General features: G+C 36.7%; 1 long non-coding RNA gene across 2 annotated transcripts in view; it reads left to right on the top strand.

Moving 5' to 3' along the window:
* Positions 1 to 7,758, top strand: part of LOC105717232 (uncharacterized) — a 45,700-nt gene extending 37,942 nt beyond the window's left edge. For both annotated transcript variants that reach the window (XR_010338404.1, XR_001107482.2), the window contains 4 exons: positions 4,460 to 4,573; positions 5,715 to 5,777; positions 6,883 to 6,965; positions 7,079 to 7,758. This is a non-coding gene — a long non-coding RNA (uncharacterized LOC105717232). The remainder of the gene's footprint in view (positions 1 to 4,459; positions 4,574 to 5,714; positions 5,778 to 6,882; positions 6,966 to 7,078) is intronic.
* The last annotated feature ends 4,676 nt before the right edge of the window (positions 7,759 to 12,434 follow it).

Below are 12,434 nucleotides of genomic sequence, written 5' to 3'. Positions count from 1 at the left end.
ATCTTGAGAGTTACAGTAAGCCAAAGGAGGCTTTTAAGGACTGGAGTGACAAAAATCAGATTGCTTGTTAGTTTTTTATGTCAATAACTGAAAATAGAAACAAGGAAGTGTAACTTGCAGCAAGGAGAACAGGAAGAAGCCCAGTACAGTACCCAGGACATAAAAAAGGAAAGGTGAGGCTGAGCACGGTGGCTCACACCTATAATTCCATCACTTTGAGAGGCTGAGGCAGACGGATCTCTTGAGGTCAGGAGTTCGAGACCAGTCTGGCCAACACGGTGAAATCCTGTCTCTACTAAAAATTCAAAAATTATCCGGGCATGGTGGTGGGCACCTGTAATCCCAGTTACTGGGAGGCTGAGGCACAAGAATCACTTGAACCTGTGAGATAGAGATGGAGGTTGCAATAAGCCAAGATAGCGCCACTGCATTTCAGCCTAGGCAACAGAGTGAGACTCTGTCTCAAAAAAGAAAAAGGAAAAAACAAAACAAAACAAAAGAAAGGTGACATTTGCACAATCCTAAGACAAGGGTAATAGATATAGCAAAATTTTGCCTGTTTTCTTCCACCACAAACTCATGGAATCTTCAATAAAATGTTGTAACAAACTACTTTTTGTCTGCCACGTAGCTGAATTTAAAGCAAATGCCCAGGTGCCAGAACCTAAGCAGGAAATCAGAGCCAGAATGATGAGAACGGCTGCTGGCACCTTGTGTATATCAGACCAGATATTGGACCTGTGGTCTGGAAGTGGGTATTTTAAAGCCATGTAGGGGACAGAACCACACCTATGGGCCCAGGGAGCTCAAAGATCTGCCCAGCCTATAAAAAGGGGACTTAAAAAACTCTGACCTCTTATTCTGGGAAGCCACAAGGAAGCCTGCTGACTGTCCCAGAATGTAGATGGGGTGGGAATGGAGGTGGAGCACAGTAATCTTAAGAAGTGAAATCACTATCTTTACTTGAAAATACTTTTTTAAAATCTAAATTTGAGTCAAGGAAACGTCAAACTGAGAGAGAACAGAGGAAAATCTAGCTTCAAAAAAATAAATCAAGAAATTTACCCCAATACAAACAGCATGAGTTTCCAGATTGAAGGAGTCCACCCTGTGCCCAGAATAATAAATTTCAAACACTAGAAACCAAAATAATTTTTTTTACAAGTGTTCAGAAAGAAAACAATGGAACCCATACAACCAGAGTGGGTTTAGAGAGAGAATGTGCATTTGCATGTGTGTATACACACGCATGTATGTCAAAGAGAATCCTCATTTTTCAAAGTTCAAACTTAATAAATAGTGCCTAAAAATCTGAAGCTAAGAAGTGGCAACATAAGCATATTACTTATAAATGTAGAGTAAAATACCAAAAACGAAGCAAACAAACTCATCGGGAGGTATGCAAAGGGATTGCACTGGGGTCTGGAATTGGGGATTAGCGTTCTTGTAACCCTAGTCCTTTCCTTCACCCTCAAAGCCCCTGGCCCCTTTGAAGGAGATGACATTAAATGACCATCTGTTCTCTGCTCTTTTGCAATCTCCTGTTCCCTGGTCACTTCTCTCAACCTCTGAAGTTTTAGCACTGGCTCACTGTCCTTACCTCCACTGTTCTCCTGCCGTCATTCCTGGGAATTTCAGTGTTCACATCCTGCCTGTCACTATCCTGACCTCATTGCTTTCTACACACTTTTAATCTACACCTCCCTCCCCAGCCTTCCATGGTCTGACCCTAGAACTTTCCAAAAGTCTTAATGCCAAATGCCTCACACTCTAAACATCAAAACCTTAATGAATAAATACTCTCTTTCATGTTTCAAATTACCTACTGTACCAAACCCACTTCAGTCTCTCCACTTTTACTTCCTATCACCCCCTCTGGTCTCTCGTTCCTCCTCATCCAGTTTAGATCCACGGTTGATGACTATAAAACGTTATATATCCTCAATTGCCTTGTCTGCTCCCCTTCCATCATGTTCTACTGGCATACCCCAAAACCTGTTTAAAATTTATTGCTATATTTCATCAGTTAAATAGAACTATAGATAAAACAAAGCCACACAACACAAATCCATATAGACTGGTTTCATTTTAAATTTATGTTGATAATCTCAAGAAAATCTTCAGCACAGCCTGCAAATTCTGCTATATTTCATTACTCAACTTGCTTGTCTGTTATCTAAAATAATTATCTCAACATGTCCTCTACTTTCCAAACTCCAAAATATTTTCTTCCCTTTAACTATCAACTAATGGTGGCTCTTGTTTAGTTCACTCAAGTAAAAAACAAAAACAGAAAACAATCAAAAGAGGCAGGTTTAGTTCAAATTCCAGTTTTGCTACTCACTACCTGAGTGAATTCTGTGAGCCAGTTACTTATTTTTTCTGGGACTCAGTTTACTCATCTGTACAAGAGGTAGAAAATAACAGTAGTGTCCAGTAATGAATGACATGTAGTTTCTGCTAATGAAATATTCTCTGAAAGAGAGAAACCAAAACCTCTCTCCTTTCCACTATCAAATCTCTTGTCTTACCCAGGTATTTGCATTTATCTGTGAACACTGCCTTCCTTTCTAGTGCATATAGTTGTTTCAGGACCCCCATGAATACCAAAATCTGAGGATGCTCAAGTTCCTGACATAAAATGGTATAGTATTTGCATATAGCCTATGCACTTTCCCCGATATACTTTAAATCATCTCTAAATTATTTATAATATATAATACAATGTAAATGCTATGTAAAAAATTATTGTACCATATTATATTTAATTTGCATTATTTATATTTTTATTGTTGCATTGTTATTTTTTATTGCTCTTCCCCGTCGATATTTTTGATCTGTGGTTGGTTGAATCCATGGATGTGGAACCCATAGACAGGGAGGGCTGACTGGATGTCCAGAGCCCCTGCTTCCCCTTCTGGAACAGTGGATGAACTGTTTCTGAACCTCATTTCAAACCCCCTACATGAGTGTTGGATCTCTTTCCCTCTCCCCTATTCAATGACTTTGTTCCTACAAGTGTTCCTCTTCTATCATTTCCCATGACTTTTCCTCTGTCTAGTAAGTTATGCCATCAGCATATAAACATTACGTATTATCTTTCATCTTCTTAAAGGTCCTTCAGTGCTGTCATGGCTTGTTTCTTGATTTCTTTTGTAAGAAAACTCCTTGAAAGAGCTGTTTACATTTGTTTTTCTTTTTCTGACCTCTGTCTCCGTTTTCTGTCTGAATCAGAGCCTCACTCTGTCAGCCAGGCTGGAGTGCAGTGGCATAATCATAGCTCACTGCAGCCTCAAACTCCCAAGCAATCCTCACACCTCAGCCCTTGAAGTAGTTGGAACTACAGGCATGTACCATCACACCTGGCTAAGAGTTTTTATTTTTACGTTTAGAGACGGAGGTGGTCTCACGATGTTGCCCAGGCTGGTCTTGAACTGCTGGCCTCAAGCAAAACTCCCACCTCAGCCTCCTGAGTCGATGGAATTACAGATGTGAGCCACCACACCTAGTCTCTTGATCACTCTTTTGAACCCATTATTGCAATACCTCCTGTCAAAGTTTATCTTTCTAAACTCTCAAGTACTCTGGCCTTCTTCATTAAACATCTCAGAAGCATTATCTTTCTAGGCTTCTAGACTCCATTTGGTGTCTTGGTCAGCTTGGGCTGCCAAGACAAACACCAACGACTGGATGTCTTACACAGAGGAAATGTATTTTGTCACAGTTCTGAAGGCTGAGAACTCCAAGATGAAGGTGCTGGTCAGTTCTTTTTCTGGTAAGGACTTTCTTCCTGGTGTAGAGATGACTGCGTTTTTACTGCGTCCTCTCTTGGGCTTTCCTCAGTGCATGTATGTGGAGCGAGAGAGCTCTCTCTTTTCCTTTTCTTCTAAAGCCACCTTCTAATGTGCTATTGAAGTAGGACCCTCACCATTGTGATCTCACTTAACCCGAATTACCTCCTAAAAGCCCTATCTCTAAATACAGTCACACTGGGGATGAAGGCTTCAACATATGAATTTGTTGTGGGAGACTCAATTCGGTTCATAGGACACCATGCTTGCTTTATTCTTTGTCAGTACTGGAGTTTCTGCTCACATATCACCTCCTCAAAGAGGGTTTCCCTGACCATACCATTTATAATATCTTTCTTTCTGTGATGTCGGTCTTGTTTTCTGATTTTTAGTAGCAGATTGGGTTTAAACACTTGGATTTTTGGAGCAGACTGCTTTGGTTTAAATCCAGACTCCATCATTTACAAACTTTGTGGTCCTGACCAAGATAGTTAGCTACCAGTGCCTTGGTGTCCTCATCTGTAAAATGGGGATCATGAAAATACACTCATCTAAGTTAAAGAAGTTAAAATATGTGAAAAGCTAAGAATGTTGTCTTGTACAATTTAAGTTATCTATAAGTGTTGGCTATTACTTTTCGATTCATATTTGTCTATTTTCCTCATTAGAAAAAAATAAAAACTCCAAGAAGATAAGAACTTTCTGCCTTGCTGAAATACACGGTATCCCCAGTGCCTAGACCACTGCCTGATGTTCCATATATATTTGTTGAAAGAACAAAGGTATAAATGAGTGGTTTCTTGGAAGGGTTTTAAAAAGTGTGGTTTACAGTGTCAAATGCTTCAGACAGCTTGGCAGATAAGGACTTAAGCCGTTTGTCAATCAAAAGGTCGTTGGTGATTTGAGCAGTAGTAATAGCCATAATTTATTGAGCCACCTTGCTAGGTGTGCTAATCTACACAATGGCCCTACAAGGAAGCCATTATTATCACCATTTTATAAGTGGGGAGCATTTCTGCAGCTCTATGGGACAGAAGTAAGACTGAAAAGGATTGAGAGATGAACGAGAATTAAAGATATACAGTCATCTCTATTATAACTGGCAGCTTGTTTAAACATATTAACCTATAGAAGAAGAAATAAATTCAACTGGTCAGAGACATAATCTGTCAACCAATGTTATCAAAGAAACCAGGTATGATTGAGTAAAGGGGAGTGGAGTGAGAAAAATGTAAAATAAATGCATGTTCTCAACTTTATACATATTGTTTCTCCTGGGTCATTTTAAATGCTAACTTGATAATGATTTTCATTTAATTTATTCTTCAGATACTCTGTGCTTGAAAATACAGAGATGATACATTAAAAAAAAGTCACCATCTTTGTAAGAATCTTACTGAATAAGAAATATCTTTTTACAAATTAAACTGTTGAAGAGATTTCAACTGGGTTTGGAATCCAAATCAACTAAATCTCTGGCAGAATATTTTCAGGAAAAAAAAACAACCCGGAACATTTGAGGATTACAGTTCCATACCCCTGCAAAGATGTTTATGTTCTTCCATTGGTGGGTGAGGGGGCAAGAGGAAATTTTCTGGGTAGGCTTACTAAAATAAGCTTTTTAAGAGCTTCTGATGATTCTGAGCTACGTTTCTGGACTGGGATTTGAGTGTTTACACCGCTGTTTCTTGGATAATTAAAAAGGTAGGTGCCTGTTTCAGACAATCTTCTCTCTTCTACCTTGCTTTATTTGGGTGGTGTGACCTAGATTCTTCTGTATATTCATCCTGCCTGTCACTTTTTGGAATTGAGTAAGGCAGCAGCAGCAGCATTAAGATATAATAGTCACTTTGGATACAGAATATTTAAAAGTTTTGTCTTTTATTTTAAATGAGAAGCTCAAATGTCATTGTTTATTTTCAGGGCAGCGAAGGACCGTGAGCAATTCTCTAATGGTGAAGATTGATCCCAGTCATGTAAGAATAAGTAAGTATTCATCAATGTGTACATTTCTTTATCTGTGTTAGTTTTCTTGAGCTATGTCCCTCCTCAGCCCAGTCTCACTGCTTCTGTTTTTTATTAGCTCTTTATAGTTCTTTTTTCTTACGCCTTAGTCTTAACTCTTTGCTTGTCGATAAAGATGCCCGGTAGGGATTATCAGGGGCCAATGAGTGGTTAGAAAATGCTGTTTGCCAAAATAAAAATGATAATTTCATTATGTATATCTCACTTGGAGTACTGAAAATTAAAACTGAAAAATAAAGCTAATCCCCAGTCTTTTTTTTTTTTTTAATTTAAAGCTTCCATATGACTGGGGTGACCTTTCTGTTCTGTCCTGTGCTAACGTCACCATATGAATTTTAAGTTCTCCCCTACCCCTGTGGCTATGTTAGGTTGACAGTTAAGCCAGGACTCTGCCCTGAAGCACTGCACTGTTCTCAGCTCCAGGCAGCAAAGGGTTAACATAGTCTCCAGCGCCTACCGAGTTGTAAAAGGAACTGCTGAAGCTGATCAATGACCACTGTTAAGACCTGGAAACCAATTATAAACCTGAAATTTGTGATGAACAAAGCCCTGAAACACTGGGATGAAAACTACTGAATTAGTCCAGTTCATTAAAATCATTAATAGTCATGAAATGAAAACCACCAGAGTCCAAAAAGGCTTAATGCTCTATCCATATTAATTAGATGGGAGCAAATCTGAACTGAAAAGCAGCACATGCTTTGTAGAATTAGCAATTGGTCTCTACAGACTACACCGATCTCTATTAAAATTCAGTTTAATTAAAATTGATCACGTTAAGAAACTGATGTGGTTAATTAACTGAATTCCTGGACTTCTTTTCATACGTTTCGCAGACGCCTTGTACACTGCGTTAGTGGGTGACACTTCATGTTGCACAGAGCAAATCCGATTGCAAAGGTTAACTCTCTGTGTTCCTGGAGAGGATACAGACCAGGGAGGAGGGGTGTGTGGGGGAGAGTCAGAGGAAACCCGGCTTTATGGAGAGTCAAACCCCAGGCTAAATTCAAGGAGACTCCTTTAGAAAATTTGTCCCATTCAGTGACAAAGAGGTTCTCTCTCCCAGGCTGCCACCTCTGGAGAACCTGAGAAATATTGCCAAAAAATAAGAGTCATTCTAATATCAAAAGGAGGACAGTCGGGAGTTGGGTAAGTGTGGCTAATTCTGTACCAGGATTGCTGAAGGCATCTTAGTTTTACTGCCTACACACCTCCTTGTTCTGTTTGGCTCAGAAGTCATTTTGTGTTTTTTCCATCTGCAGAATGGGATAATGACATTTCTAGATTTCACCAAGGCCTAAAATGACAGCAATAGCCCTTCTGCCTTTTGGCTGCTCTACTGCTCCCAGCCAAGTCTACTCCCCTTCTTAAGTCCACCAAGCACATTGCTGCTAATGCAGCCTTCCCAAGACTGCAGCTTATGGTGTCACCGACCTGCTCGGAACTCTGTAATGATTGTGCACAGCGTACAGGACAAATTCTAAACTCCACAGATTTAAATCCAGAGCTCTTCATTATCTGACCCAATGGCATGTACTTCTTTGTTTCAGCCACATTGGCCTGTTTACAAACTTTGAGTTTCTTATTTGCTTTCCAGCTTGCACTCCTTTTTCCTCTTAGAAATTTATTTCAACCCAGCCCACCCTTAAGAATTCCACTGGACTCCCATCACCATAAAGTTCTTCTGTCATCAACTGACCACAAAAGATCTTTCCTTCCCCTGCCTTCTGGTAGTTGGTATGATCTCAACTGTCAATTGGCTCTTGTTCCCCAGAGTCTGAAATAATTACTCACATGTACACATCAGCCCCTAAAGATTTTAAGTTCTTGTCAGGCAGAGGCCATATCTTATATTTCACCGAACCTGGACATGCCCCCGACACAATGTGTGCTCCATAAATGTTGTTTACAATGAGGATAATAACTTATCCTTTGATAGTTTCTGGCAATTTTCCTCAGCAAGAAAGTTTCTTTGTTTCTAAGACAAAGTTTGAGCTTTGTCTTAGAATGAACTGGCAAAGGAATGTGAATGTGATGTGCTAATAGCAATAATAATGATAGATGATATTTATTAAACTCATGTGTCAAACACTGTGCATAAGATCTATGTTTTACAAGGAAATCACCTTTTCCCTCCGTTTGGTGCCAGAGTTGCAAGTGCCTCTCTCAGCGTTTTCTTCATCTTTTGAATCTAGGATTGTGTCTTCCATTTCGTTTCTAATTCTTGTATATTTTTGTTGTCTTTTTTCTAACATAATTTGACTTTCTGATTTTTGTGGTTGTTGTTCCTGCTGTTTTTCAGGTATTTTCAAAGAACAAGTTTTGAATATACATATTCTTTGTTTTTATCTTCATTGACTCAAATTTAGCTTTTATTTTAAAATTCTCATTTGCTATTTCTTGGCAGATTTCATTGTTTTTTTTTTCTAATGCCTTAATAAGTTAAAACCTTCTTAATAAGTATTTAATTCCGTTTTCCCCGTTTTCTCTGTTTTGGTCTTTTTTCTTTAATGATAAAGGCATTAAGAACATACAAATGCAACTTTTATTGTGATGCTTAGATTTTTGATTAAGTATTTTTATTTTTGCTTCTTTCTATAAATCATTTATAATTTCAGATTTGATTTCTTTTATGATCTAAGGTCTTTTATAAATTATTATTAGGGACTATTTTAAAAATGACTTATTCCTAATTTCACTACGTTTTGATAAGGGAGTATATCTTACATGATTTCTTTGGTCAAGTATGTAATTAATTCTTATAAATATTCCACAGACATGGATACAATGTATTTTTTTATTTGAAGTTTATAGAATTATATTCTTCAATTATTTTATATATATCCTTATTTTTTGGTGTAATTCAACTGTCCAGTTCTGAAATAGTCATATTAAAGGGTACCACTATATTGCATTTTAATTAAATTCTACTTATATTTCTATACATTTTTGCTTTCTGTTCAGCTGCTATGTATTTTGATACACAAAGGTATACAACAATTATATCTTATACTTCTTAAAATTTTTTGACCCAAATTCATTATCTGATTTTAATATTATCACTCTTTTTTTCTTATTGTTTGACTTTGCCTGTTATCTCTTTGCTCATTCATTCACTCATAAATTTCATTTTATTTTTTGGGATATTTTTCTTCAAAATATATTTGTATGTCGGCACTTTTAAAGAAAATGTATACTACTTCTTGTTATAAAAGGTTTTTTGAAAATATATGCTCTATCTTGTTATAAAACATATTTCAGACAATTTACAAACTATATAAACTCTCAAAAAATAAAAAAAGATAGCTGGGAAAATTAGTGCTAGTGAAAATATAAAAAAAAATTCGGCCAGGCACAGTGGCTCACAGCTGTAATCCCAGCACTTTGGGAGGCCAAGATGAGCAGATCACCTGAGGTCAGGAGTTGAAGACTAGCCTGACCAACATGGTGAAACCTTGTCTTTACCAAAAATAGAAAAAGTAGCTGGGTGTGGTGGGCGACACCTTTAGTCCCAGCTACTCAGGAGGCTTAGGCAGGAGAATCGCTTGAACTCAGGAGATGGATGTTGCATTGAGTCAAGATTGTGCCACTGCACTCCAACCTGGGCAACAGAGCAAAACCCTGCCTTAAAAAAAAAAAAAAAGAAAGAAAAGAAAGTTCCAAGCCAAAATATTTGCTCAACTCTAAAATCCAAATTTTATGGTACATATTTTGTAATAATTTTTTATTAATTAATGTTGTCTTTTTTTGAATTTTATTGTCCTTTGTATTTCAAAAGTCATTGCAAAACTAAAAACAAGATTAATTAATGACTGGCTATATCCATATGCCTCTCTTTTGTTCTTTATTGCTGCTGATTTATCAAGCAAACTATTCCAATCCCCGTACTCTCACCACATCAATTAATTTAGAAGGACAATTAACTGTATTTACCATTTCATTAGTGGTTAATTTCCCTTTCCTAAAATTCCTGATCAAACTCATATTTTTCTATTATTATATGAAAACAAAACACACCTCTTCTCTTCCCAATCTCCCTCAAGATTTATTGTCTCACTGGTTTGTCTGCTATTACTTATTCTTTTCCCCATCTCTACCACTTTGACAACTCAGGTTCTGCTGAGATAATTTAAAACTTTTGGTTTCAATACATCATTAGATCTTCCTTTGAAATATGAATCTTTGTTTTAAGAATACTTATATAGTTCACATATTACGTGCTCTCAGGCAATTTTTCTAGCTACATATTTTTCATGTTTTATTGTTTCTTCTCTTCTACTTCTCCTATCTTATATAGTTCACATATTACGTGCTCTCAGGCAATTTTTCTAGCTACATATTTTTCATGTTTTATTGTTTCTTCTCTTCTACTTCTCCTATCTTAAGATCTCTGTTCTGACTCATTTATTTTATATATATATATATATATACAAGTTCTTTCCTCAAAAGGGCTATGGGAACTTTAATCTTTGAACTCTTTCTTATATACAAACATATTTCCAACCTCCTGGTGGTTGAGTGATTTTCAGTCCTTCCCTATCAATCTTCTGTAGATGTTATTCCATAGCCAGAATAGTTGTTTTCTTTTGTAAATCATTGTCATTTCCTTTCAAATAATACTTAAAATTAAATAAGGCCTTTTACTCTCCAGACTCAAGAGTATTTTTTAGCATAGAGAATTTAAATGTTGCCACCAATTTTTTCTCCTTCTAGATCTTATGTTACTCACATTTAGTTATCTTCCAAGTCTTCTACCTTGTCCTTCATGATTCCCATCTTTTTGTATTTTTTGCAATGTTTTGAAATACATATTCCATTTGATATTCTTGGATACCAATTAATTCTCTCATTCAATTTACAAACTAAACTTTTGTTTCAAAAATAGAATCTCCTAGGCATTTGCATGACTTTTGTTGTATTGTTTTAGTAATTGCCTGTCTCTTTTAACAGCTGTATTTAATCAAGAACCACCTTTTGCAGATGTTCTGAGTGTTTTTTCTCTAGTTGCTAGGATCCCTTACATGGATTATAGTTTCCAATTGCCTACTCTACAGGGTCACGCTGAGTTCTTGGGATACTCACTTGAGAGTGGTGTATCCCAGATTTATCTCTGTCTGTTTGGTGAGTTCAGTACCAGCTGACAGGTGGTAGTAAGTACCTGATTGAGGCTCTCAAGAAAGGGAGAAAAGGAAATCCCCTTGAAATAGTTTTCTTGGAACCACTCTTCTTCTTAGAATGCCACAGATTTCCAAAACCTATGTTCTCTCAAAGATCATGGTACGCTGATTTTGCTCCGAAATTCTCCACAACTCCAAGCCAGAAGAGAAAGTCTGACTATGTCTGGATCTACAGAGCCCAGAGTCATATTCTTATGCTGCAAGGCCCTGCCTGCCTACTGGACAGACTCAGGAGAGGAAGACTGCTGTTAGGAACTGAGATCAGAGAACAGCAGGGGCACATTCAGGGTGTCATATTCCCAGCATTACCCTGAATAATTTTTAAATGTTTTAAAATGTGAAATATAACACTCATACAGAAATGTGCATATATCATAAATATCAGTATAATAAATGATTATAAAATGAATCTTGTGTAACTACTACCAAAGTCAAGACATAGAATATTGGCAGCTACCCAGAAAACACCTGTGTCTTCCTCATTTAACACAATACTTTCTTTGCCCTTCTAAAGGTAAATCACTATTCTTTTATAGTAATTAGTTTTCTTGCCTCTCTAAAAAGGTCTTACACTTATGCATATATGCTCAAATAAATGTAGTTTAGTTTTTACTTTCAAACTTTATATATATGGCATTATATAGTATGTATTCTTTTGTGTTTCACTCCTTTTTGAACTTTGTATATACAGTATCATACAGTATATATTATTTTATGTTTGTTTATAATATTTACTCTTCAGTCTATAGCTCATTCCTTTTTATTTGCTACAGAGTATTCCATTGAATGGATTTGCCACATAGCTTGGTGTACTCTCCCATCAATGAACATTTGGGTTGTTTCTAATTCAATGCTATTTCAAAATATTGCTTCTGTAAACATATACAATGAATGCACTGATTCACAAGTATACAAGTTTATCTAGAACATACAAATAGTAGTAGAATTGATGTGTTGGCAATAAGGCTGCATATTTTTTAGGTTATTAGAAAACGCCAAGCTGTTTCTAAAGATGTTGTATCAATTTATAACAACCAGTGATTTATTAGAGTTTATTAGCAGTTTATTAGTGTTCTCATTGTTTCATGTCCTTTACCAATCTGCTGAATGTGTAATGTTATCTCACTTTGGTTTTAAGTTCCATTTCCCAATTAGAAGTCAAGCATTATTTTTTATGTAAGAAAAAAACAAACACAAAAGAGTAATTTACAAGCTGAAAGTGAAAGTAACGTAGCTGCACTCAATGCTTGATAGAGTGGTAATTCTCATGACAATCTTGAGTTAGGTACGCTATTTTCACCCCCATTTTATAGACAGGGAAGTTTGAGTTTTGATGAAGACATACAGCTAGTCAATAGCAAAGGTGAGATTTGAACCAGACTTGAACTTCTCAGCACTGAGTCCCCTATGCTTTAAGAAGCTAACTATAACAGTCATGTGG

Source organism: Aotus nancymaae, unplaced genomic scaffold (assembly GCF_030222135.1).
Source record: "Aotus nancymaae isolate 86718 unplaced genomic scaffold, 86718_ANA_hifiasm-v0.15.2.pri h1tg000059l, whole genome shotgun sequence".
In the NCBI taxonomy this organism is placed as follows: domain Eukaryota; kingdom Metazoa; phylum Chordata; class Mammalia; order Primates; family Aotidae; genus Aotus; species Aotus nancymaae.
Note: the sequence above shows the minus strand (reverse complement) of the source record. Positions and strands in the feature narration are given on the sequence as shown.